The sequence below is a fragment of the Chrysemys picta genome, chromosome 10, assembly GCF_011386835.1.
Source record: "Chrysemys picta bellii isolate R12L10 chromosome 10, ASM1138683v2, whole genome shotgun sequence".
Lineage (NCBI taxonomy): Eukaryota > Metazoa > Chordata > Testudines > Emydidae > Chrysemys > Chrysemys picta.
Window position 1 is genome coordinate 70,143,502 of NC_088800.1, and position 6,284 is coordinate 70,149,785.

Sequence of the window (6,284 nt, forward strand, 5' to 3'; positions counted from 1 at the left end):
GCCCTCTCCTGTTGGTTTTGCATGGGAGGGATTGATCTGGCCTCGGGTATGGAAATCTTGCGTTAAATAGTCTCTTCCATTGTGTAGCTTGAGCATTCACAAACATTTCATTACTGTCGAGTGGTGGAAATAATTATTATATTGCATAGCAGTCTATTAGAAGGTGCTGAGTACAAAGGGAGATTTGAATGGTTAATTGCACAGTTCCACGTTGTAGGAGTACAACACAATGGTCCTGATTCTCCTCGCATACCACTTTCCACTGGTTTAACTCTGTTGACTTCACTGGAGTGACTCCTGATTCACAACTGGTGTGAATGAGAGGAATATCAGGCCCAACACATTTTAAACTGAAACAACGAGATGTTCACGTTAGCCAACGCAAGGGCCAAGGTAGCACCTAGGCTATTTTCAGTTACATGTGGTGTTTTCTATGATGAATTGTGATGCTGTAATACTGCAGGTGCCCTGTTTATTTGATTCTCTTATACCAACAATAGTGTATAGTTCACTCTTTGCTGTTTGCTTCAGCTTTGGTTACCTTCTTTTGCCCATGGGTGCTATCACAGCTGCTACCTCACTATGTCTGCAAACAAGTTTACCTGACAACAACAACAACAAAGGTACCAGAAATCTCCTTGAGCTGAATGTACAATCTATGCAAATTCTCTCGCTATTTTGTTACAACTTGGAAGTATTACTTGTAACCTTGCCAAATAAACAGCAAGATATTGTACAGGTGCCTCTGATAACAGAGTAACAATTTTCTGCACGGATCATTGCGCTGCATTTGTACATTGTAATGACTTACTTGTCTTTGGTTCTGTTGTAATTAACACCCTTGTCTGAGAAGATAGTAATTCCTCTTGTAAGAAGGGCACCTTCAGTTTGCTGGGAATATTCTGGAGGAGAAAGTCAACTGCAGGGTTTTTTTTGTTTGTTTTTTTCATGTTTACCTACAAAAAAGGCCCACGCCTAAAGGTCAAAAATTGGATCTTGGTTTAGATTTCCTGGAGCAGATCATATCATTTTGAATTTCTAAGTGTATGTTCACATTGTGACGTCCTGTGAATTGCCCGATTTAAAAAGCCTTACTTTCCTCCTTTTTTTTAATGTGGCCTTAAACTGTAGTGGAAAGTTAGATGTTGTCTCTTTCTCTCGGTCTGTTGTCAACCTAATAAAAGGCACCTTGAGATTTCTGTTGCAACTCAGAGCTGTGTAGCTGTCAGCAGACACTTCACAAATACAATTGGAATTGCTTACAAATGCAGGCTTCAAGAAAAAAAATGACCTTCCTTTTGGGCAAAAGGAAGACTTGAATGCGCCTGTAAACCTTCGCAAATTATGAGAATTCTCTTTTGCAACATATTCTAGCTAAACTGGGTTGTCTAATTACCTACAAAATGCTAACATCATGACTTTTTGTGTGTGTTCAAAGTATAGCGGTACAGATTTGGTCTCGGTTACACCAGCGTGATCCTGGAGTAACTCCACTCGCTCCAGTGTGACTTCATTGGAGTTCCTCTCGGATTTACACTAGTGTAACTGGGGAAAGAATCTGTCTTGGTGACTTTATGTAATTCAATGAAGATTAAAAATCAGAAGAACTTCTGACATTTAGGGCTAGATTTTTAAAGGTATTTAGGCTCTAAAGATGTAGATAAGTGACTAACTCTCATGGCTTTTAAAATTCCCATAGGCACCGATTCACATCTTTAGATGTCTAAATACTATTAAAAGCATGGCCTGTTCTGGTCTTTGGTCAGGTTCAGGCACTTTTCTTTTTAATTCTTTGCTTCATTGGCACAGAGAACAGTATCGTTTCAACAGTCTCAATATTCCCAGCAGGCTGGTAGTGCTTTTAAGGACCCAGAATGTGGTTCTCAACCTATTTACCATTGTGGGCTACATCCAATACTACCTGTATGGCCCTGAGGATGTCACATGGGCAGCAGCTGGGTGCTGATTGGGCCGCAGGTTGAGAATCTTCTTTTTTTCTTCTGATAGTGGTACAACCCAAAGACCACAGAAAAGAGTTTACACAGAAAACATGGTGTATGACACACACAAATTTATTTGAGCTAATGAAATTCTCTTTCTAACTTTGTCTTTTTGTTTTTGTTCTATTGATTTGGATTTTTTGTATTGGTTAACGTACTCCATAATAAATTATTAACGTTCCCTCAGAGACTGGTAGTGATATAGTTTTCAGAAATAACTATTTTGTTATAGATCATAATATGCATAAAACTGTACAGAAATATTTTGTAATCTATTGATTAAGAAAAAAACATGTATATACAGTAAAGTTTAAAAAAAAATGGAAATTCAAATGGCACACACTGAAAGATGTAGATATTTTGCTATTTATTTAAAGGAGTATTTTATGAGATATTAAAATGTCTTAAATTGACCGGTAATCAAAGTTCAGAAGTCAGAATGCTTTTCTTGTAGTAGAATGTGATTTTCAGCAATTATTGCACTACCCATTTTTGCACCCTTTTGTCTTTCATTTAGCAGAAAAACAACGTGCCTTAGCGGTATTCTTTGTCTATGGGAGTTTGGTTTTTTTGTCTGACAAAGCAAATTTTTTTGCAGAAAAAGAAATGGATGTATTAAATACTGTATTATACCAAAAACACTGCGGTTGTATATAAATGCTTTCTGTCATACTGTGTTTTCAGATGCAGAATTTTAAAATAAAAAAAAAAGGCTGTCTTTAGGAATAATTGTGTGATTTACTCTTTTCATCTCAGTCTAATTTAAACATTTTTTTTAAAGAGAGACACAATCTGGTGATGTTTACCAAAGGACTCGAAAGCAAGGACCCCTGAGTTCTAATCCCAGTGCTATCACCAATTCCCTCTCCTGGGTTCAGCTTCCCAAAATGGGGATAATGTGTACTAAGGATATAGGGGTGTTTTGGGAACCAGGTAGTATTTGTAAAGGACTTTAAAGATGTAAATTTTGTGGATCCATTTCTGCAACCCTCACACACATGAAGATTCCCTACTCAAGTAAGCAGACCCATTGACCTTAAGAATTAGTCACAAAGGTGTTTGTAAAACTGGTTAACCACACCCCATAGCACAAATTCCAGCCTGTCATGGAAATCCACCAAGGCTCTCAATATTTAGAGAAAGGGGGAAAGGACTCTACCTAAGCTCAAAATATGATTTCCACATCTTGGATTCTAGAGACGCTACAATGTGTCCCGACTTTAGCTCTCCCATAGCTCCCTGATCTGTTGGGCAAGACTTTTACACAGGTGCATGAGGATTGGGGAGGGGTGCAAAGAGCCTTCCGACCCACTTTGTGCTCCATTTCCATGGCCCATAGACAAATTTGGAGGAGTGTGGGGACTGCTTCCTCTGTACACCTGATGCACCCCAAAAGGGGTGGGGAGGAGAAGAGTCTTTAATTGCGACACTGAGCTGTCTATATGCAGAGATGGAGTCGGTACAACCAGCAGCTGGTATTATGTGGCTGACTGGCTGCAGAGATGGTGACGTGGGTGTGCCCCACCTACACTGAAGAAATGTTTCCCCTGGGCTGGTTCAACTGCCCAAGTCACATCCAATAGGTGCACTTGGTCATTGCTATGCTCTACACAATGTTGGGTCTTTCGCAGAACAAAAATGAACAATGGATGTATTTGTGAATAGGCTACTCCACAGAGCCCAGCTCCACCGGGTCTGAGAAGTTCCCAAACATCAGTGAACATCTCCTGTGGAGGGAGGTCACTTGGATGACAAAGGAGAGACATTATCATGCTGTCTGGCATGGTTCACGCCTGGGAGGGCAGACTGTCAAAGAACAGGACAGACACCCCAAACTGGCAGTGTGTTCTATAGTTTAGATTTCACCAGCCCAGTAACAAATGTGAACTCCTGGATCACTGTGACAGTTTTACAATGGAGTCACAGACACTCCCCTGTCTTGCTACCCAGGCAAGCTGGACTTAGCGATAAATGGTGACTTACACCAAAGATCACAAAATTTTCAGGTTGTAAAACATTTCTGTTGCTTACCCCAGGTCAATTTGTACCTTAGAATCTCTCACCAAAGACAATGCTTGTAGCCAGTCCTGTAATAAACTATATAAAGGTTTATTAACTAGGAAAAAGAAATGAGTTATTTACAGGTTAAAACAAGCAAGCATACATACACAAATGAGTCTGTAATTCAAAAGATGACAGAGATGTAGTAATCTGTTAATTCAAAATGTCTTTCAGGGATAACCCATGCCAAGCATCATGGAGATAGATCTCTTTGCTCATGTTTAGGAATCTTTGCCTCTCGGGGTATGTCTACAATGCAGTTAAAAACCTACAGCTGGCCCATGCCAGATGACTCAGGTTTAGGGTGACCAGATGTCCCGATTTTATAAAGACAGTCCCAATATTTGGGGCTTTTTCTTACATAGGCTCCTATTACCCCCCCCCCACCCACCCCCATCCCGATTTTTCACACGTGCTATCTGGTCACCCTACTCGGGCTTACAGGGCTCAGTGTAGGCATCTGGGCTTGGGCTGGAGCCCAGGCTGTAGGACCTTGTAAGGTGGGAGGGTCCCATAGAATCATAGAATATCAGGGTTGGAGGGACCTCAGGAGGTCATCTAGTCCAACCCCCTGCTCAAAGCAAGACCAATCCCCAACTCAGGCTGCAGCCCAAGCCAGAACATCTACGCTGCAATTTACAAGCCCCCGCAGCCCAATCCCTTTGAGCTCTAGTCAGCTGGCATGGGCCAGACCCAGGTGTCTAGTTGCAGTGTAGACATACCCTCAGAATCCAGACAGCATAAAAGAGATTGGAGTGGAGGGGCTAAAAATACCTTACAAGGAGAAACCGAGTCCAAACTGATGGCATAAGTCCATGCATAGGTTTCTCCTTTGATAATACACAGTACCTTTTTTGCTGTGAGTGGGCCATCTTGTATGCAGGACAAGACCTTTACCTTAATTAATATTACTTTGCCTGTTTGGTGAGTTATACAATTACAGTGTTTTACAATGCAAATGCTCAATATAACTTACACCAGGGGCGATAAAGGTTACAAGTGAGATCAATACATGAAGCATCCTACAAGCATTTTTAAAGTCTAAACAGTAAACACATTCTTCCATGTTAAGTTGATAATATCTATTTTGATAATGCTAACACACACTAGGGTTACCATACGTCCGGATTTTCCCGGACATGTCCGGCTTTTTGGACTCCAAATCCCCGTCCGGGGGGAAATCCCAAAAAGCCGGACATGTCCGGGAAAATCGGACATGCGGTCGGTGGCTCGGGTGCCTGGCCGGGGGCTCGGGGGGCCTGGCCGGCGGTGCCGGGCCGGGCCGGGGGCTCGGCCGGCGGTGCTCGGGGGGGCCCGGGGCCAGGCGGCTCGGCCGGCGGCTCGGGTGCTGGGCCGGGGGCTCGGCCGGCGGTGCTCGGGGGGGGGGCCTGGGGCCGGGCGGCTCGGCCGGCGGTGCTCGGGGGGGCCCGGGGCCGGGCGGCTCGGCCGGCGGCTCGGGTGCCGGGTGCCGGGCCGGGGGCTCGGCCGGCGGTGCTCGGGGGGGCCGGGTGCCGGGCCGGGGGCTCGGCCGACGGTGCTCGGGGGGGCCCGGGGCCGGGCGGCTCGGCCGGCGGCTCGGGTGCCGGGTGCCGGCGGTGCTCGGGGGGGCCGGGTGCCGGGCCGGGCCGGGGACTCGGGGGGCCCGGCCGGGGACTCGGGTGCCGGGTCGGGAGCTCGGCCGGCGGTGCCGGGCCGGGCCGGGGGCTCGGGGGACGGGCTGGGGACCTGCGGTGCCGGGGGTGGGCCGCGCCTCCTCCCCCCACACACACACACCCCCCTTACCTGCTTCAGGCTTCCCGCGACTCAAATGTTCGCGGGAAGCAGGGGAGGGGGCGGAGACTTTGGGGGGGCGGGGTTGTGGCGGGAGCGGGGGCGGGGCTGGGGGCGGGGCTGGGGCCCCTTTAAAGTGTCCTCCTTTTGGAGGCACTAAATATGGTAACCCTAACACACACAGGTAAGCAGGACTGGCTTCCAGCTGTGCATTTGCAAGTGTTCAGTGAGGCCTGGTGCTTTGGCATGAGCTGGCACCTGGTCAGCCAGTATCAAAGGTATCCCTTTTGGTTCTTGCATTTGTTCATGAGTTGGTGACTGGTGTCTTTAGCAATGTCATTGAGAGTATATTGAGTGTGTGGATTGTCTCTGGTGCAATTTTCTGATACAGGGTTTCCTGCATAGGGCATGCCTGAGGGCTGCACACAATCGTTGACATCAGAAAATAACCTG